Source organism: Anolis sagrei, chromosome 3 (assembly GCF_037176765.1).
Source record: "Anolis sagrei isolate rAnoSag1 chromosome 3, rAnoSag1.mat, whole genome shotgun sequence".
In the NCBI taxonomy this organism is placed as follows: domain Eukaryota; kingdom Metazoa; phylum Chordata; class Lepidosauria; order Squamata; family Dactyloidae; genus Anolis; species Anolis sagrei.
The window spans coordinates 160,659,163-160,681,502 of NC_090023.1; the positions used below are offsets into that span (position 1 = coordinate 160,659,163).

Genomic DNA, 22,340 nt, shown 5'->3' on the forward strand with positions numbered 1-22,340 from the left:
CTCTCTCTTTCCTTTCCTTTCCTTTCTCCCTCTTTCCCTTGCTTTCCTTTCTCCCTCCTTCCTTTCCTTTCCTTTCCCTTCCTTTCTCCCTCCTTCCTTTCCTTTCCTTTCCTTTCTTTTCCATTCCATTCAATTCCATTCCAATCCTTTCTCTCTCTTTTCTTTCCTTTCCTTTCTCCTTCTTTCCCTTGCTTTCCTTTCTCCCTCCTTCCATTCCTTTCCTTTCCTTTTTTCTTTCTTCCTTCCTCCTTCCTTTCCACTCCATTCCATTCCAATCCTTTCTCTCTCCTTTCTTTCTTTCCCTTTCCTTTCTCCCTCCTTCCTTTCCATTCCATTCCATTCCATTCCAATACTTTCTCTTTCCATTTTCCCTTTCCTTTCCTTTCTCTTTCATTCCAGTCCTTCCCTCCCTCCCTCCTTTCCTTTCTCACTCTTCCTAACTTTTCATTTCCACCCCCTCTTTCCATTCCATTCCTTTACTTTCTCCTTCTTTCTTTTCCCCCTTACTCCCTCTTTTCCTTTCATTCTTTTACTTTTTCCCTCTCTCATTCCTCTTTTCCTTTCTCCCCATCCTTCCTATTTTTCCTTTCTTTTCTCCCTCCTTTCCCTTCTGTCCCTTCCTGCTTCCTTTCCTTTCTCCCCCTTCTTCCTATCCTTTCCTTTTCTTTCTCCCTCTCTCCCTCCTTTCCTTTCCTTTCTCCCTTCTTCCTTTCCTTTCCTTTCCATTCAATTCCATTCAATTCCATTCCATTCCAATACTTTCTCGCTCTTTCCTTTCCTTTATTTTCTCCCTCCTTTCTTTGCTTTGCTTGCCTTTCCTTTCTCCCTCCTTTCACTCCATTGCTTCCCTTCCTTTCCTTTTCCACCCTTCCTATCCCTTCCTTTCCACCCCTCCTTCCACTCCATTCCTTTACTTTCTCCCTCTTTCTTTTCTTCCCTTTCTCCCTCATTTCCTTTCATTCCTTTACTTTCTCCCTCTTTTCTTTTCCTTCCTTCCCCTCTTTCCTATTTTTCCTTTCTTTTCTCCCTCTTTCCTTTCCATTCCTTTCCTTTTCCCCCCCTTCCATTCAATTCCCTTACTTTTTCCCTCTTTCTTTTCTTTTCCTTTCTCCCTCATTTCATTTAATTCCTTTAGTTTCTCCCTTTTCTTTTCCTTCTTCCCCCTCTTTCCTATTTTTCCTTTCTTTCCTTTCCCCCTCCTTCCATTCCATTCCCTTACTTTCTCCCTCTTTCTTTATTTCCCTTACTCCCTCATTTCCTTTCATTCCTTTACTTTCTCCCTCTTTTATTTTCCTTCTTCCCCCTCTTTCCTATTTTTCTTTTCTTTCCTTTCCCCCTCCTTCCATTCCATTCCCTTACTTTCTCACTTTTTCCTTTCTTTTCCTTTCATTCTCTTTCCTTGTTCCTTTCCTTTCCCTCCCTCCTTCTTATCATATCCTTTCCTTTCTCTCTTCTTCCATTCCATTCTTTCCCTTTCTCTATACTTTCATTCTATTCCTTTTCTTCCATCCTTTCTTCTTCCTTTCTCCCCTCTCTTTCCTATCCTTTTCTTTCCTTCCTTCTTCCCTCTCTCCCTGACTTCTATCCATTCCTTCTACCTTCATTCTTTCCTCCCTCCAAACTTGAGGAACTGGTGTTTGGTTCTCTTTGTATTGGTAACTAGAACTGAAGGACTTTGGGTACACTGATGAAAGAGGACTGGAATAGTTGCTTTGAGCAGAGTTTCTCCAACTGCTCCTCCAGATGTTTTGTATTTCAGCTCTCACAATTAGAATAATAGAGTTGGAAGAGACCCCATGGGCCATCTAGTGCAACCCCCTGTAATTCAGGAATTCCTAATAGCTGGTAAACTGGCTGGGATTTCTGGGAGCTGAAGTTCAAAACACCCAGAGGAGCACAGTTTGAGAAACACTGGCTTAGAGGATGTGTATCGAATTATACAGGTTGAACATCTCTTCTCCGAAATTCCAAAATGGGTACCATGGAGAACACTGCCAAATAAAACCCAGATTTATTTATCGTGTCATCAGCAACCATACCATTGTATTGCATTTCTAACAGAACACAACAAACAAACAGATTAAAAAACACAGATTTTGCAAACTTGGTAGTTGATTAAATGTCCTTTGACCAGTATCTGGCCACTTGGAGTGCCTCTGGTGTTGCCGCAAGAAGGTCCTCTGTTGTGCATGTGGCAGGGCTCAGGTTGCATTGCAGCAGGTGGTCAGTGGTTTGCTCTTCTCCACACTCGCATGCCGTGGATTCCACCCTGTAGCCCCATTTCTTAAGATTGGCTCTGCATCTCGTGGTGCCAGAGCACAGTCTGTTCAATGCCTTCCAAGTCGCCCAGTCTTCTGTGTGCCCAGGGGGGAGTCTCTCATCTGGTATCACCCACGGATTGAGGTGCTGTGTTTTTGCCTGCCACTTTTGGGCTCTCACTTGCTGAGGTGTTCCAGCGAGTGTCTCTGTAGATCTAAGAAAACTATGTCTTGATTTAAGTCGTTGACGTGCTGGCTGATACCCAAACAAGGCATGAGCTGGAGGTGTCTCTGCCTTGATCCTTTCACTATTGGCTGCTACGGCGGATGTCAGGTGGTGCAATACTGGCTAAGCGGTGTAATTTCTCCAGTGGTGTAGGGCGCAGACACCCTGTGATAAAGCGGCATGTCTCATTAAGAGCCACATCTACGGTTTTAGTGTGGTGAGATGTGTTCCACACTGGGCATGCATACTCAGCAGCAAGGGCAGATGTCTTCACTGTGTCTGGTTGTGATCCTCAGGTTGTGCCAGTCAGCTTTCGTATGATGTTGTTTCTAGCACCCACTTTTTGCTTGATGTTCAGGCAGTGCTTCTTGTAGGTCAGAGCACGGTCCAAAGTGCCTCCCAGGTATTTGGGTGTGCTGCAATGCTCCAGTGGGATTCCTTCCCAGGTAATCCTCAGAGCTCGGGATGCTTGTCTGTTCTTGAGGTGAAAGGCGCATGACTCATATAATCCAGTTCAAAGCAGATAATGTGGATTTTATTTGGCAGTGTAGAAGCGGGCAAAGAAAGTGACACCTTTGAATTAGGATGGGTCACACACACATTTGGTTTCATGCACAGGATGATTCAAAATATTGCATTTGAAATCACCTTCGGCCAAGATGTATACAGTGCATCGAAAACCAAATCCGAACCTTGTGTTTAGACTTGGGTCTCATCTCCAAGACATTTCACTTCTTGAAAAAGAGGGTATTCCATAATAATAATAATAATAATAATAATAATAATAATAATAATAATAATCCCAAACAAATCTGCTTCCAACCATTTCTGAGAAGGGATACTCAGCCTGTGTTTGTTTGGGTTTTTTTGCCTTTGGGTTTGCAAGGCTGTTTGTACTAATCTGTTTAAAAGGCCCAACTCGAGCCCGAGCCCTGTCACATTTACTCTGAATATGAATCCTAAACCCTGCCACATTTACTCTGAATATGAATTTCTAAGCCTGGTTAAGCTTGCGGTTTAAAGGTGGAATGAAAATATAATCAATGAATGAATGGAGTGAGTGGAGGAGAGTAGATAAAGGATGAAAAGGTCATAGCGGAATGCCACTCATACCCACTATAAGAAATACGTTTTGGTAAATGCAAGAGTTTCTATCCAAAATGGACAACAGGTAGTTTTTTTTGTTTGCCCAGGGTTTGAATTCTTGAGTTGTCCATAAGGCTACCATCCTATACACTCCTTTGCCCAAAGTGAGGGTTACCTACTAATCGGGGTACAAAATTGCTGGCTGAGCAACACTTTTGCTCACTTGGTTTAAGAGTGTGTGTTTGTGCAGATTGGTCGATTTATTATACTTGTTGGAAATGTTTAAAGCTTTGGGAAGTGGTGAGAAAGGGAAGCAGTTCTGAATATTGCTCCTGGGGAAATGGACTCGATATGCAGAGTCTTGGTCACAGTTGCAGAGATTTCATAGCACAGACTCTGATCTTGTATCTCACTAGCTTGGGTGTTACTCTATGTTTGGATCACAATTGATGTCTCTTGCCTATGAAAGCCTATTTGCAATTCATTAACCTTCCACTTGTGGGATCGTTCCAAGAGTTGAGTGTGACACCTATAGACAGTCCACATTTCGCAAGCATATAGCAGGGTTGGGAGGATCATAGCTTATAAACAAGCACCTTGGTCTCCCTACAGATGTCCCGATCCTCAAACACTCTCTGCTTCATTCAGGAAAATGCTGCACTCGCAGAGCTCAGGCGGTGTTGTATTTCAGTGTCAATGTTGACTTTTGTGGAAAGGCGGCTGATAAGGTAGCGGAAATGGTCAACATTTTCTAATGTTATGGGCTATGGGATATTCTAATGTCTACTCAACTTTGGACAACGGTTCATTGCTTCCATAGTCTCACTCACCATAATCCCTGACCAAACCCTGCACAAAATGCCGTCAGAAACACTTTATTTTACCTGTTAGTGCAATTAAATCCTATCTTATCCTCCGGATCCCCTCTCCTTGATACATTACATTGCTCTCTCACCCCGTGTTTTAAATTTTAATCTTTTGCAATTGGCCTTGCCTACTGTGAACAATCTTCTGTGTTTTAATGTTCTGATTTTATATTGTTTGTTCTGTTTATTTATATTGGTTTTTATATTTTATTGTTTATTTTCTTATTTTCTGTTGTGTTATTGTTTTATATTGTTTTACTGTATTGCTGGGCTTGGCCTCATGTAAGCCGCCCCGAGTCCCCTTGGGGAGATGGAGGGAAGGTATAAATTATTATTATTATTATTATTATTATTATTATTATTATTATATCTTTTCAGCTGTTTGTACTTGAGCAGTAATGTTCTTTGATCAATTTTCTGTGTTTTAATGTTCTGATTTTATATTGTTTGTTCTGTTTATTTATATTGGTTTTTGTATTTTATTTTATTTTATTATTTTATTATTTTCTGTTGTGTTGTTGTTTTATATTGTTTTACTGTATTGCTGGGCTTGGCCTCATGTAAGCCGCCCTGGGTCTCCTTGGGGAGATGGAGGCAAGGTATAAATAAAGTATTATTATTATTATAGACACAAAAGCACAGTATGTCACAGCAAACGAGATCTATATGCTGGATTTCGTATCACAAAATCACAAGTCGAATACTTCCCAAGCATCTAGGACTGTGTGATGTATTTTCGAATGACGCGTGCAGATCCAAGTAAGGTGACCTTTTGCAGTTGACAGATCGTGATTTTGTCAATGTTTATTGTTTCCAAATGTTGGCTGAGATCTTTTGGCATGGCACCCAGTGCGCCAATGACCACTGGGACCACCTGTACTGGTTTATGCCAGAGCCTTTGCAGTTCGATTTTGAGGTCTTGATAGCGGCTGAGTTTTTCCTGTTATTTTTCCTCAATGCGACTGTCACCTGGTATGGCGACATCAATAATCCAGACTTTTTTCTTTTCCACAATCGTGATGTCTGGTGTATTATGTTCCAAAACTTTGTCAGTCTGGATTCGAAAGTCCCACAGTATTTTTGCATGTTCATTTTCCACGACCGTTGCGGGTTTATGATCCCACCAATTCTTTACTGCTGGGACGTGGTACTTGTGACATAAGTTCCAGTGAATCATCTGGGCCACAGATTTGTGCCTTTGTTTGTAGTCCATCTGTGCGATTTTCTTGCAACAGCTGAGGATATGATCCATGGTTTCATTAGCTTCCTTGCACAGTCTGCATTTTGGGTCATCCAATAATTTATTTATTTATTTATCGTGTCATCAGCAATCAGACCAATAATAATAATAATAATAATAATAATAATAATAATAATAATAATATCTTTTCGTCTGTTTTTAGTTGAGCAATAATGTTCCTTGATCATATGTTTTTTCCAAGATACGTTGAGGAGACATTACTTGGTTGCTCTGTTACTTTTTTGCAACATCTCTTTACCTTCTTCTTCTGTTTAAGCCTTGCCTATGCAGAGTCTGTCCCTTCCAAGGAGGAAAGGAGAATCATTGTGCTTATTATGAGCAAGACATGTTGATCAGAGAGACTGAATTGCCGTTGAAAATACCCTTTTAAAATGTGTGTGTGTGTGTATGTGGAGAACAGCCAACCGCAAATTTCCTCTGATCGCTGTCCTGCATTGTGGCACCTGTCAATCCATCTCTCTGTTGGCAAGGGGAAAGGAGACCCAAAGGGAAATATTAATTGGACAAACACAAAGAGGAGCTGTTTCAGCCAGGAGTCCGTGTTCTCTCCATTCTGGGTGTGCTTTTTACGGTCACTGGAATAAATAAGATGCATTGTGTTACTATGAATCGCATTTAGGAAATGCCTCTTGATGTCGTGTTTTCAGATGACGGTATGTTAGAGGTGGTATCCTTTGATGAAAGGAAAGAAACATAGTTTAGCAAGACAGATCTCTCTCTTCTTTCTTTCTCTCTTACACACATTGATTTCGATATCTTTTGAACCTGACCTGTAGGATTAAAAGGCAGATTGCTGGGAATGTATAACTTAACAAAGGTATATTGCTGAAGAAGCTGCAAACAAAGCGATATGGAAAATGCACAATTACCCGAAACTCTCCATGTGGTGTTGCTGAAAAGAGAAGAAAGTAAGCTTATGTGATCACAGTAGGCTTGTCAACTCCTCTGCCAGCTCTTCTTCCTTTTGCCACAGCATGATCCAGAGATATTAGTAAAAGGATAATATTTCTCTCCATGGTATGAAAAGCTTCACCTGCCAATTCTTGCCGAGCAAAGTCTCCTAAAGGCATTAGAGCAGACAGAGCATTTGGCCTTATTCCTTTGGCAACCTTGGGTAATGAGGGCAGTTACATCATAGTTTACAAAAGAGTAGTAGTAATAACACTTTATTTATATTCTGCCCTTCTCCGCTATGGGACTCAGAATGGATTACAGCATATAAACAGACACAGGCAAACATTCAGTGCCTTGTTACAATGAAATACAATGAGGCACAGGCAAAGGCAAAGGCTTCTCCTTTCATTTCCGGCTCCGGAGGTGGTGCTCATCTCTGGCTCTGGGGAGATGCTCTTCTCCATTTCCAAGTCGAGGAGCCTGCACTGTCCGTAGACACCTCCTGGTTGTATGGCCGGCATGACTGCTTGGAGTGTCTTTTTGCTGTGAGTAGATAAATATGAGGGGTATTTTTTAAGTAAGGTCCGTTTGAACATAAGTACACAACGAAAGTTTATTTCAAAAAAGTAAATATATTTTCAGAAAGTACATACTTTACTCTATTTTTTGACATAGTTGCCAAGTTTGTTCAAACACTTATCATACTTCTGAACCAATTTTAAAATACCCTCTTAATAAAAACTTGCCGCCACCAAAAGCCACCAAATTGTCTATAATCAAAGAAGGGCGACCGGAGCGGTCCTCATCATGGACGTTGTCACGGCCATCTTTGAATTGCCGTACTCACTTACACACTTTGCTTTCACTCATAACAGTATCACCGTACACTTCACAAATCTGTCGATGAATTTCTGCAGCAGGCAGGTTCCTTGCTGACAAAAACCGTATCACTGAGCGAACCTCACATGCGGAGGGTGAGTTGATAGCCTTAAACATTTTTAAAGCACAGAACAGAACTGTACAGGTTAGCTACAGAGCGGAAACTGAGCACAGTTGTTCCCGAGGCATGCCAGTACATGACGCACACACTCGTTGCGGTATGCACGCGAACTACTAGTGTCTACAACAAAACGGACCTTACTTAAAAAATACAAGCAAAGGCTTCTCCTTTCATTTCTGGCTCCGGAGGTGGTGCTCATCTCTGGCTCTGGGGGAGGTGCTCTTCTCCATTTCCAAGTCGAGGAGCCTGCGTTATCCATAGACACCTCCTGGTTGTATGGTCGGCATGACTGCTTGGAGCGTCTTTTTGCCTTTTTCCACCGAAGCGGTACCTATTTATCTACTCACATTTGCATATTTTCTTTTTTTGTATATTTTATTGATTTTTTTTCTGCATGTAAAATTGAACTCCAATAAGTTGGGGTGTGAAAAACAACGAAGAGGAAAGAAAAAAGAAAAAAAAGTATTGGAGTTACAATGAAAGTGGGGGAACATTTTGAATTAGGATAGTAGGAAATGGAATAGGGAAATAGAAATAAGGGAAAAACAAGAAAGGGGAAGGAGAAGGGGGGAAATAAAAAAATTAAAAAGGGGGGGGGGAATAAAATATAGAAGGAAGGTAAGATGGCTTCCAGGTTTTCTCCGGTTTTATGTGTTGCAATCCAGATCAGGAAACAAGACCATAAGATATTAATCCACCACACTTGACTGTGGGAAAAAACAATCCTTTTTTATTGATGAAAAATGGTTACAAAATAGAGGAAAAGACAAAGTCAAAAAGCCACAGTAAAATTCAGCAGTCAGGAATATCTCTGAACTAGATCAAAATTCCAAAAGTAACACTATAAAAACCTGGAACCTGTTAGCATTTCACTAACCGTACTTGGAAACTAGAAGCCTCTGGGAATGCAGACCATGGGAAACGGGAAATCTGCCAAGGTGTTGCCTCAGTCTAAACGATGCTTGATCTAACGAGACAGCCTGGGGAGAGACACTTTAAACTAAAGAAACTGTTTCGGGACACGCCTCCAGGCTTTGAAGCTTGTGCCTCCCTTTCCTTTAATCTGCTTGACCTTCGCAGACTCTGCGATTCACTCCTGTTTTTCCAAATCTGTCCTTTTCTATCCTCATTAAAAAAGGCAGGGGCTAGCTCCTCTGGAGACCTATCACCGCTTGATTCTGAAACATTCCCATCAGGAAATGTAGTTTCACTTTCCAAGCCACTGAATCAACAGTTTCCAAACCAACAGGGGAAAAACATGTTCAGTAGCCTGTTCAGTTGCATCAGGAAATACAATCAGAGAATCAGGTTCAGGTTCACACGCAGGCTGAACCCCAACAGTATAGTCCGTTCTTTCCTTCCACTTTTCTAATTTTGCCTTCTAATTTCTTTCTGCCATTGGTCTTTTATTGTTCTTGCAGATATATTTCTGGGTTCTCATTCCTAATAAAGACTATGAATTTTTCCCAATTTGTTTTCTGTCTCCCTGTATTATTGTCTGATAATCTTTGTGTGAGTAAATCCATATTCATTATATCCCAGACCTTCAGTAACCAGTTTTCTATAGTTGGCATTTTGTTTGTCTTCCATAATTGTGCAAATTTAATCCTGGCTGCTGTTATAAGGTAAATAAGAGGGCTGGGCAACCACGGAAAAATTTGTTTCTAAACTCGATTTGTTTTTTAGGGTTTTTTGCGTTTCGATATTTAAAAGAATTCTGAAATTTTTCTTTTAAAAAGTTCGATATTTACGAAATTTCGTAAAATTATGAAACAATACGAAACTAATATGAAACAAATACAAATCGATTCATTAATGGCGGACGCGACCGGGCAATACGCTAAAAAACCTCCATATGGGACAGGGGGAACTTCTGAAGCTTCCCTCTCCCTCTGTTGTTGACTGTTGGTGTGATATTTATAATTTTTTTTCACTGATTAAACAAACAACAACTATAAAACGTGCCCCAGACATGCGGAAATAATAACGAAACGATTTCGAAACGATTTTGAAACAAATACGAAACGAATACGAAGCAATTACGAAACGAATTGAAAAATTCGTTTCGTTTTTTAGATGCTCCTGAATGGTTCAATATCGCTTCGTTATCAAAAGAAATAACGAATTAATAACGAATTACGAAATTAACGAACGAAACCGCCCAGCCCTAGTAAATAAAATTTTTATTTGTGTTAATTTCCATTTTAAAAGTCAGTTAAGCCCAATAGGAAATACTCCGTCTTAAAATCAAATTTTATTTGTAAAATTAATTCCATCTTTTTATGAATCTCTCGCCAGAAGGATTTTTTTTTTTGCATTTCCACCATACATGGATAAATGTGCCAACTTCTTTACCACATTTGCATATTTTCAAACTGCTAGGTTGGCAGGACCTCAGGCTAACAACAGGAACTCATCCCGTCCCACGGATTAGTATATATTAATTATACTTGTGAGTTGAAATATACATCATAATTCAATGCAGATTTAAAAATAGATTCAGTAGGTCAGATTAGTGAATTGCTGCAAACTGTCCTCAAGTTTACTAGGTTTGACAAGTTGCTCTGCAGATAAATGATTTTAAATTAGATTTTTTTGCAAAAGAAAACAGTCTAAATTAATCGGCTTGCTTCTACAAACAGAAGACTTCTTAGAAATGTTATGGGGGGAATCTGATGAAGCAGTCAAGATTGATTAGTTCATGCATTATTTCAGCAGCAGTATATCTGTGCAGTAATTACTCCAGAAAAAGAAAGCTATTTATATATCCTGGCAATATTATTATTATTTCCTTCCAGCAATGATTCATCAAGAAGCCTGTTTCTTACCATGATTTGAAAAAATAGTTCTTCTTTTTTTTTTCCTCCTTGTGTCAAAACTCATAAATGTTTGGATGCTTGCTGGATCAGCACAATTGCATGAAAAGTTCATTTTTATGCAAATGAAGTATCCTGTTTTTTTTCTTTCCCTTATCGAGTCTCTTATGTTTAAATGCCTTTTCACTCATGGTGATGTTTTTTGGTATTCTGAACACTGGCCTGATGAAGGAAGGCTGCATTTGCCATAATAATAATAATAATAATAATAATAATAATAATAATAATAATAATATACTTTATTGGTATTCCTCCCTATCTACCTGAAGGGACTCAGGATGGATTATAGTATTATTATTATTATTATTATTATTATTATTATTATTATTATTATTATTTACAGCTTTTCTATTCCGCCCTTCTCACCCCACAGGGGACTCAGGGTGGATTACAGTGTACACATATATGGCAAACATTCAATGCTAATTTTTGACATACAAACATATACAGACATACACAGAGGCTATTTAACTTTTTCTGGCCGCCAGGGGAGCTGGCGCTTTCATCGTCCATCTGCGACGCTGATGAAGCACTTCCGCATTCCCTGCATGCTTCCCCGCTGGAATGCTTTGCTGGAGACCTACTCCCGATTAAAACCAGATAATTTCTAAGTAGACATAGGGAACAAATACATTACTAATTTTACAAAACTTATTATTATTATTATTATTATTAAGATCACTACTGACCAAAATAATAATAATAATAATAATAATAATGATAATAATACTTTATTTGTACCCCGCTACCATCTCCCCAAGGGACTCGGTGCGGATTACATGAGGCCGAGCCCACAATACAACAATAAACAATAGCAACAGTAATACAAAAACAATAAATAAACTCATAAGCAGAAACTAAGCAATAAACATTAACAATAACACGATGCATTTAAAAACCTATGGAGGAACCAGATGTAATAATTAAATTTTAAAAATAATGCTGGGCATGACAAGGTGACATATAACTAGGGTAAAAGTTTTGGAGAGGGATGAGATGTACAGATAAACTATTAGATCACTAATAAAGTGCATTTAGGAACTAGGGCTGTCCAAACACGGAAAAATTTGTTTCTAAACTCGATTCGTTTTTAGGGGTTTTTTGCGTTTTGTTATTTAAAAGAATTCCGAAATTTTCCTTAAAAGAAGTTCGATATTTACGAAATTTCAGAAATCATAAAACAATTACAAAACAATTACGAATCGATTACGAATCGATTCGTTAATGGCGGCCACGATCACGCAATACGCTAAAAAAACTTCTGAAGCTTCCCTCTCCCTCTGTTGTTGACTGTTGGTGTGATAATTATTTTTTTTTCACTGAGAAAACAAACAGCAACCCTAAAACTTGCACCAGACATGCGGAAATAATAACGAAACATTTACAAATCAATAACGAATCAATAACGAATCAATAACGAATCAATAACGAAACAATTCCGAAACAATTACGAAACGAATTGGAAAAATTCGTTTCGTTTTTTAGTTGCTCCTGAATGGTTCAATATCGCTTCGTTATAAAAAAAAAATAACGAATTTTTAACGAATTACAAAATTACGAAACGAAACCGCCCAGCCCTATTAGGAACATATTGCTGGGAGTTTCCTTATTCTGGAAAGGCACACTGAAACAACCACATTTTCAGGCTCTTCCTAAAGACTGTCAGAGTCAGGGCACGCCTAATGTCCTTGGGGAGTGAGTTCCAGAGTCGAGGGGCCACCACCGAGAAGGCTCTCTCCCTCGTCCCCACCAATCGCGCTTGCAATAGTGGTGGGAGCATGAGCAAAAGGTCATGGGTTCGAAGCCAGCCTGGACCGGAGTGACCTTCCGACCAATTTGTGTAGCTTGCTGTCAACCTTTGCAGCCCGAAAGACAGTTGCATCTGTCAAGCAGGAAATTTAGGTACCGCTTATGTGGGGAAGCCAATTTATGATGCCATAAAAATCTCCAGCAAGCATGCAAAGAATGAGGAAGTACTTCATTGGTGTCACAAATGGACGGTGAAATGACAGCTCCCCTCGTGGCCAGTATACCTTCATGAAAAAGCTGGAATGTTAAATAGCCTCTGTTTATATATGTTGTGTGTCTATTGTATTGAATGTTTATGTACATTGTAATCCACCCTGAGTGGCCTGCGGGGTGAGAAGGGCGGAATATAAATACTGCAAATAAAAACTGTAAATAAAAGTTACAGAGCACTGATACAGTCAGCATAGCTTGTATTTCCTTCCTTCCTTTTTTCAAATATCATACAATTTTTAATTATGGCATTTTACTTCAATATCTGAGGAAGAAGCGATTACCAAGCTAATGTATGAGGCACAAACTGGAAAGCCCAAGATAAGAATCAAGCCACATTTTAATTTGTTTTCCTACAGCTCATTAGGCATTGCACAATTTTCTGTGAGGCCCTAATAAGTGTTGTTTTAAACTGTCCACTCATGGGCAGTAGGCCTCTAAAATTAGAATATCTCTCTGAGCAAAAGCTTGTAAGCCGTAGGGCAGATGGGATGTTGGATAAATGTTCAGATACGTTAATAAGTTTTTGTGACATTGCCTGCTTCCTCTCTTCTAGAGGGCAGAGTAGGGACTATAAGTAACCTCTCACAAAAACAGTAAAAAAAAAACAGTAGGTTTTTCCGGGCTATATGGCCATGTTCTAGAGGCATTTTCTCCTGATGTTTCGCCTGCATCTATGGCAAGCATCCTCAGAGGTAGTAAGGTCTGTTGGAAGTAGGAAAATGTATTTGTGGAATGACCAGGGTGGGACAAAGGACTTTTGTCTGCTGGAGCTAGGTGTGAATGTTTCAACTGACCACCTTGATTAGCATTTAATGGCTTGGAAGTGCCTGAGGGAATCTTTTGTTGAGAGTGATTTGATGTGCCTGATTGCTTACTCTCTGCTGTTTTCCTGTTGTAATTTTTGAGTTTTTTAATGCTGGTAGCCAGATTTAGTTCATTTTCATGGTTTCTTCCTTTCTGTTGAAATTGTCCACATGCTTTCAATGGCTTCTCTGTGTAGTCTGACATGGTGGTTGTGAGAGTGGTCCAGCATTTCTGTGTTCTCAAATAATAAACTGTGTCCAGGTTGGTTCATCAGGTGCTCTGCTATGGCTGACTTCTCTGGTTGAAATCCAACAAATGCTACGTTCAGCAAAGGACAAGAGGGATCCTCTCACCTCTGCAAGAGTCTACCGTGTACCATGCAGCTGTGGACAAGTCTACATAGGGACCACCAAACGCAGCATTGCCCAAACACAAATCAAGGAACATGAAAGGTACTGCAGACTACTTCAACCAGAGAAATCAGCCATAGCAGAGCACCTGATGAACCAACCTGAACACAGCATATTATTTGAGAACACAGAAATGCTGGACCACTCTCACAACCACCAGGTCAGATTACACAGAGAAGCCTTTGAAATCCACAAGCATGTGGACAATTTCAACAGAAAGGAGGAAACCATGAAAATGAACAAAATCTGGCTACCAGTATTAAAAAACTCTAAAATTACAACAGCAAAACAGCAGAGAGTAAACAATCAGGCACATCAAATCACTCTCAACAAAAGATCCCCCCAGGCACTTCCAAGCCATTATATATAATGGTCAGTTGAACCATTCACACCTAGCTCCAGCAGACAAAAGTCCTTTGTCCCACCCTGGTCATTCCACAGATATATAAACCCATTTTCCTACTTCCAACAGACCTTACTACATCTGAGGATGCTTGCCATAGATGCAGGCGAAACGTCAGGAGAAAATGCCTCTAGAACATGGCAATATAGCCCGGAAAGACCTACAACAACCCAGTGATTCCGGACATGAAAGCCTCCGACAATACAATAAAGAGGACAACAGTAATTGAGTTCATGTATTATTTCAGCAGTGTATCTGTGCAGTAATTATTACTCCAGAAAAAGACAGGTTCTGGACATGGTTGCGTCTGGTTTATGCTACAGAATAGCACATTCACAAATGTCTCTTCCCCTCCTTTCGTTTTTCCTTTGCTGCCGTTGAATCAGCATGCTGACAGAATGATGCATGGGTCTGCCAAAAGCCATACTATTACCCTGTACTATCTCTTTGGGCCATATTCCACTCTTTCATTCTTACCATTTATTCTCTTAGTACTGGTGGTCCTTTTTATGCTTCACATCCTGCCCCTCTTGGTGTAACTTTTTGAACGAACTGTCAAAAAGGAAAGAGAGATGAAGTAGATCAACTTACTTGTTGAAAAAGGATGAGGCAGCAGCTGCGAAGCAATAAGGCTCTGGGGCGTACATTTTTATTTCTATTCCGAGTGCATTTCTGCATAGGACAATACAGATCATTGTTTCATGTGTTAATATCACTTTGGAAGGATCCCATGTTACGTTGTGGCCTAATGCTTTCTTCAGTTGGTTAAACTCAGACTTATAGTGTTATAGTATGCTGTCTCGCCATGGCTTGCACTCCACTAAAGTATATGCTACTAGCTTGGGAACCCAGAAATGCCTGGGTTGTTTGAAAAAGGTATTGATTGTCTGTGCTCCAAGTTTAGTCTAGATCAGTGCTTCTCAAACTTGGGTCCCCAGATGTTTTTGACCTACAACTCCCAGAAATCCCAGCCAGTTTACCAGTTGTTAGGATTTCTGGGGACCCCAGGTTGAGAACCATTGGTCTAGATGCAAATTCGGCTGGGTTCAGTGAGTGCGGGTGAACTACAACTCCCATATGCCAAGGATAATCACTCCAAACCTCTCCATTATGTTCTGTTGGTCATGGGGTTCTGTGTGTGTTAGGGATTCCTCATCTTAGGAGGAGAAAGGGGAGCAGGGAATTGCTCAGGAATTGGCGGGAGAAGAAGAATGAGACGATGAGAGTTTGAAAGTGCCCACATTTCTAGAGAGACAAAAAGAGACAGAACACAGACGGCGGTCAGTTAGGATAGCTGCTAAAAACGCTGAGCTAATTGGGAGACACCCTAGCACCTCCTGTGTGGGGAATTCAGGGCTATAAATCAGTAGTAGAAGCAGTCAGGAGTTGCATGTGATGTCTGTAGACAGTCCACGTTTTGCAGGCATATAGCAGGGTTGGGAGGACAATAGCTTTATAAACAAGCACCTTGGTATCCCTACGGATGTCCCGGTCCTCAAACACCCTCTGCTTCATTTGGAAAAATGCTGCACTTGCAGAGCTCAGGCGGTGTTGTATTTCGGTATCAATGTTGACTTTGGTGGAGAGGTCGCTGCCAAGGCAGCGGAAATGGTCAACATTTTCTAATGTTACACCATTAAGCTGTATCTCTGACATTGGAGAGGGATTGGCTGGTGACTGCTGGTAGAGCACTTTGGTCGTCTCGATGTTCAATGACAGGCCGAGCTTCTTGTACGCTTCTGCAAAGGTGTTTAGAGTGGCTTGTAGGCCTTCTTCTGAATGTGCACAGATGACGTTGTCATCAGCATACTGGAGTTCTATAACGGATGTTGTTGTAACGTTGGTTTTGGCTTTCAGTCTGCTGAGGTTAAATAGCTTGCCATCTGTCCGATAGATGATTTCAACTCCGGTGGGAAACTTCCCATCAACAAGGTGAAGTATCATAGCGATGAAGATGGAGAATAAAGTTGGGGAAATAACACATCCCTGTTTGACACCTGATTCCACCTTAAATGGGTCACTTTGGGAGCCACTGCTGTCCAAGTGAGCATATAAGTATATAGGATTTCAGCCTAAATGCCAATGACTTCAATTGACTTGACTTATGTGCATGGCATCTCTGCTTTCACTATGTGCCTGTCCATTCATTTCCTAATTTCACCTTGAGGTATAATTTGTATCATTTACATAGTTTCAGTGTGATTGCACATATAATTCATCATCTCTATTGTCCATGGGTCTAAGAAAGCAGAAATGTTTAGAAAGGCTGATAGTGTGATACATTTACTAAAGTGATGCTCCACTCTTTCCTCAAAGAAGTGGTTGTGCCTGCATGTGCGAAAAGAGACCGAGATTGCAATGTTTTTTCATGCATACAAGATGGAATTATCTCAAACAGAAAGGTGCCATGGCAACACCGAAAGAGGTAAACTTGAGCATTTGAAAGGGATAGAGAAAAAGGTATCCATTGATGTTTGAAAACTAATTGAGCATTCCATAAGTGGTTATGTAAAAAAAAAAAAGAAAGAATATGTTTTGTACATTGCAACATAGTAGTAGACCAAGCTACTTGGGAGAAAATCCTACTAAGCACAATAGGACTGAATTCTGAAAGATAGGAAGCTGCCTTTTACTGAAGCAGACAATTAGTCCATCTAATCTAGTATTGCTGACATTGACTGGCAACAGCTTTCCAGGAGTTCAAGAAGCTTTGTTTGGAAACTATGAGGGGTAGAAATAGCAATCTTCTGCATGTGAAGTACAAGCTATAGTGATGCCGGATTTAGCATGGACACCCGATTGGCATAGGCCACCATGGCCCAGAACTCCTGAGCTCACCCCACTAGGAGGTGGGACCGTTTCTTTACTCGGCGTGAGCTGACACAGTCGCCTACTATTTTGTTTACTACTATAGTAAAGTTGATGAAATCCAATCTCTGTCTCTTCCTTTGGCTGTGCTCAAACAAGCTTGACAGGCAAATTAACAATAGTACTCAACTGTGCTAGGATGAGGTCACTTCATTCATGGTTGGACTTAGAATGTGTTTATACTGTAGAATGAATGCAGTTTGACTTCATTTGAACTGCCATGGTTCAATACTGTAGTGTCATAGGAGTTGTGGTTTGGTGAGGCACCAGCACTCTTCGGTAGAGAAAGTTATAGACTATGAAAAACTACATGTCCCGTGATTCCATGGCATTGAGCCTTGGCAGTGTCAATGTACTCATTACAGGGTGAGGCAGCATAACTTCCTTTTTTCAAAACTTAATAAAACCCATTGTATGAATCATATTTTTTTATAATGTAGACACATACCTAAAGTTTTGTTTTACGTAGTTTTGAAGATCAAATTAGGTGACGTTCCCCATTCTCCATTCTCGATACACTGAGTAAACCGATTTCTGGCGTTTGTCATGACTCTTGCCAGCCTAGCAGGCTTTATGTTGGCAATTTCTTTCTGAATGTTGGTCTTCAAATCTTGTAGGGTCCTTGGACGGTTCACATAAACACAGGATTTCAAAAAACCACAAGGGGCCAAATCTGGAGAGCGGGCTGGCCACTCCAAATCCGCTCAAAAAGTAGGCCTCAATGGCAAAAGCACGCTCCTCAACACATGATGGTGACCGAACTGTGTCAGGACAAAAGTTTACACTCCCACCTCTCGAACGAGACCACTAGTGCTCCGCTACGTCTTCAACTGTCTGAATGGCACACATTTTAAAAAAGGAAGTTATGCTGCCTCACCCTGTACTATCTTTATGTGCTTTATGTTCATTCTGTTCCTGTGATAAGATTATGGGACAGTTTCATAATAAGATGAAGTTGTGTTCAAAGATGTCAATCTAGCACTGCAGATCTTTTTACTGAACATCCCTTAATAATCTTCACAGTGATTTGAAGTTTGCTTTGCACACAGTCAGCGTGAAATGACAATGTTACAGATGCCTTCACTATGGTAAGGTAAAGGTTTTCCCCTGACATTAAGTCCAGTCGTATCCGACTCTGGGGGGTGGTGCTCATCTCTATTTCTAAGCCGAAGAGCTGGCGTTGTCCATAGACACCTCCAAGGTCATGTGGCCGGCATGACTGCATGGAGTGCCGTTATGTTCCCGCTGAAGCGGTACCTATTGATCTACTCACATATGTATGTTTTCTTTTTTTTTCTTTTTTCTTTTTATTGATTTATCACATTTATTACATACTATTGCATTTTGTACATCAGCCTCTTTAACATGTTGTTTTATTATTTTACTTTGACATTTCCCCCCCCTTTTCTCTTTTTTTCCTTTTTTATCACCACAGTGCTCCCCTCCACCCATCTCAAGCCACAATTCTTAAATTTCATCTGTCCAAAATTTAATTTCTTCTTGTGACGGTAATTTTCCTTCCTTATTTTTTAATCCATTTACCACAAATCTTCCCCATACAGCATCAAAATCGCTTTGTTTCCATGTACCTTTTTAAACCTTTAATATACATGTCAATTTATCATTTATTGCTATTTTCCATGCTTCCTTATACCACTCCTCTATTTGTATATTCATTTCTTTTTTCCAATTCCTTGCTATGAGCAGTCTTGCTATAGTTAGTAAGTTTGTTATCGCTTCTTTATCCTCCTTTTTCAATTGCTTATTGTTATATAATGATAGTAAGGCTATACTAGGACTTTTGTCTATTTTCATATTCATTATAGCTTCTATTTCTCTAAATACTTTCTCCCAAAAATTATTTACGTATTTACATTGCCACCACATGTGTATATATGTTCCTGGTTCTTGACACCCTCTCCAACAATTTATTGAGTTATTTTTATTCATATATGCTATTCTTACTGGTGTCAGGTACGACTTCCATATTAACTTGTAACAATTTTCTTTAACTCGTATCGATAGATTTTTTAAATGTCTTTGTCCCCATAACTGTTGCCACTCTGTTTCACTTATTTTCATCCCTAAATCCTCTTCCCAAATCTCCTTAAGGGTACACTTGCATATGTATGTTTTCAAATTGCTAGGTTGGTAGAAGCTGGGGCTGACAGCGGAAGCTCATGCCACTCTCTGGATTTGAACCTGCAACCTTCCAGTCAACAAGTTTAGCAGGTCTGCGGTTAACCCACTGTGCCACCAGGGGCTCCTTCACTGTGGTAGAGGACAGGAAGCAGACATAAATTTTAGTGTAAGATTATAATGAAAGAGGAATACTCATCATGATAATTTGAAAAAGGTAACAAAAGATATTTAAAATCTGGAAAAGTAACTCCCATGTTTTTATTTTTGGTATTGAGAAATCTTGACAATAAGAATCCTGGATTAATGAAAGTCTTCACAGTTCAAGACTTGTTCTAGGCAACATTCAGAAGTGGTTGTTTTGTACAGAACAATTTTGATTTTGGTATAGAAATTAATATTGCTACACAGGAAATTATTTTACGTATAAAGAGCTTATTCCTGCACAAAATGCTGTCCTTTGCACAAAACTACGACACACAAATTTTGTACAATTATGCATAGCTTTCGAAAATAATATGTGTTTTTTACAGATTTTCTCAAAGCAGGAAAATAATAACTAAAATTCTCATTGCTTTCTTCAAAAAGAAAATTAGTGAAGAATTGTATCCCTAGACTTTAGCCTGTTTTTCCGTTTACTTGGATATAAGAAGGCCTGGTTAATCCTCCGTAGAACAGATTAAACAATAAATGAAACAAGGGAATAAGCAAACATTTGTGTCCTTCCCTTCAAAGCTGTAGTTAATTGCTTGTATCCCCCCATCTCTTTTTTGTGTAGACAATTCTGTGCATGTTTGCTCAAAAGCAAGTCCTGCTGTGTCTGGCGGAGCTTCTCCCTAACTAATGGTCCATAGGGTTGCAGCTACCTTCAGTTAATCATTCTTTTATCTGGTATCCTTGGGTGCTTCTTGACTACTGATTTCATGCTGACTCATTGGGATATAGTATTTTTATGGGAGCTTGCTGAAACCATATGGCTGCATACATCACTTGTCGTTTTAATCTGTTCTTTTAGTGCTTCCCAAGCACCTGCCAGAAACAAGGGAAAGTAGGGAATCTTTTCTGTACTCCATGAAAACTAACTGTGCTTCTACACAGTCTACTGACATTAAAAGCTAGTTCTCAGTGGGGAGAATGTGCATAATGTTGCTACCTCCTGGTGCCTCCCAAGACCAAATCTTAGCGACTACCATAGTGATGACATCTGTAGCACTGTCATTTCATTCTGCTTGTGCATGTATGCCTCTGGGTGTGTGGTTCTGTTCTTCTTTGGAGTCCATCAGGTAGTCTACATAATGACAAAGTACAGGCCTGTGCATGTCGACCCAGAATAAAGTCTTGCAGAATTTGATCGGATTTGCCTCTAAGAAAACATGGGTAGCCAGAGTTTGAAGAAAATGATTTTTTCTCTGGCCTGCAATGCTCCTTTCCATAGGGTTTGGTGAGTTTGCACTATGTTTTCAAATAACACCTTATCAAAATGTACCGTATTTTCCAGCATATGACTGGTCGTATAAAACGACCCCCAACTTTTCCAGTTAAAATATAGAGTTTGGGATATACTCGCCATATAAGACTACCCCTCTTCCAACACACACCAAATATATATTTTAAAAGCATCAGATTGATTTCAATATGGTAATTTTCCTATTACTTTACCTCCTTCTCTGCCTCTCAGATCTCGCACTGCTTCACCACAGTCTTCAGGAGCGAGATCTGAGAGGCAGAGAAGGAGGTACGGTAATAGGATACAAGGGTGGGCCAGATGGGTGAAAGAGGCGTGTTTGTCTGGGCACAGCACTGCTCTGTCTCTTTTTTTCCATACCCCGGGTGCCCCGGATGCCTGCAGCTTGCTCCGTCCTTCACTTACACCTTCCCGGTGAAGCGCCCCTTCACCTCACCATCGGGACCGCATTAAGTTGCTTCTTTCCATGAATCCTGATGAATCGATTTTCTTCTACTGTACTTGTACAGCGTCACCCTTAATGCTTTCATACAGTCGCTGCATACAGCAGGGACATGACCACGGCCATTTTTTAGCTCACCCCATCATATGTGGCAACCACAGATTCTCCAATCCAGATTGGAGGTTTCAGCACCCACTCTATAAGACGACCCCCAACTTCTGAGAAGATTTTCTTGTGTTAAAAAGTAGTCTTATACAGTATTTATCTGGAAGCTAACATGCCACAATTTTAGCTCCTGTATTTTAATTTGGTGGTTAAACACAGCATGTGAGTTTTGGGACAAGATGCAAAAGGCACACTCTTTTAATATACAGGGGTATTCCAGACCTTCCTTCTAAGAGCAGTCCACCTGAAAAAGCTATTCCTGAAGTTTGCAGAACCAGCTTCAGCAGTATTTCATTCGATCTCTGTTAGTTTTTAAATTCTGTATGTATGCATTTTATCTTTTACAATTTAGCTGTAAATCGCCTAGAGCATTCTCGGATGGAGGGCGATTAATAAGTAATTAAAGATGATGGCGATGATGATGAGGAGGTCTGAGCTACTGCTCACAGAATAGAATATTATCTTTCAAACCTTGAAAATCCCATATATGAACATAAGGGGGTTAGCCCACGTATGGACTGCTTCTTGTGTTCTTGCTAACAAAAAGTAACACATTCCATTCAGCTGTTGTATTATTCAATCCATCTTTGTGGGGCCTCACTAGAAATGTAGGTGCATTAGGCTTGGGTCCGAATCAGTTTGAATGAAAATTATTTGTAGTATCTGGTGAGCCGTTTTATATAATCTCCGGAAACAGAAAGGGGAGGAGGGAGCCGAAAAGCCCAGCAAAACGGATTAAGGGAGCAGGATTTTTTCTGGTTTCTGGATAGGAAGGGGTTAAATCTGCAATATACCCGAGGCAGGAATCTGCTGCATCTTTTTCTCCCTCCCGGCAGAAGCAGTGTTCTTTTTGGAAAGTTTCCTCAAAGGACCTCCAGAGGGAGCCTTGCTGGGAACTCGCTTTCCCAGCAGCACTTGCATAGGGCGGGCATTGAAAAATCTCCTCTTCGAGCATGATGGGAGTTGAAGTTGTTCTCTTTCTTTGTTTTTCAGCCAATAAAAAGCCTGGTGGTGTCCATGTTCTAGTTGGCTGAGAATAGACACAACCAGCGACTACAATTCCCAGAACCCCCTCTTGTGGTTTGTCTTATTTTTTAAAAAATGTTATTGTTAAATGAGGTCTAAAACTGAGGTAGGTTTCATGCAGATAGGCCT

At 40.2% G+C, this 22,340-nt stretch overlaps 1 protein-coding gene across 4 annotated transcripts in view; it reads left to right on the forward strand.

Annotated features, from left to right (window-relative positions):
- Window positions 1-22,340, forward strand: part of GRID1 (glutamate ionotropic receptor delta type subunit 1) — a 1,182,427-nt gene that overhangs the window by 9,733 nt on the left and 1,150,354 nt on the right. The window lies entirely within an intron of this gene.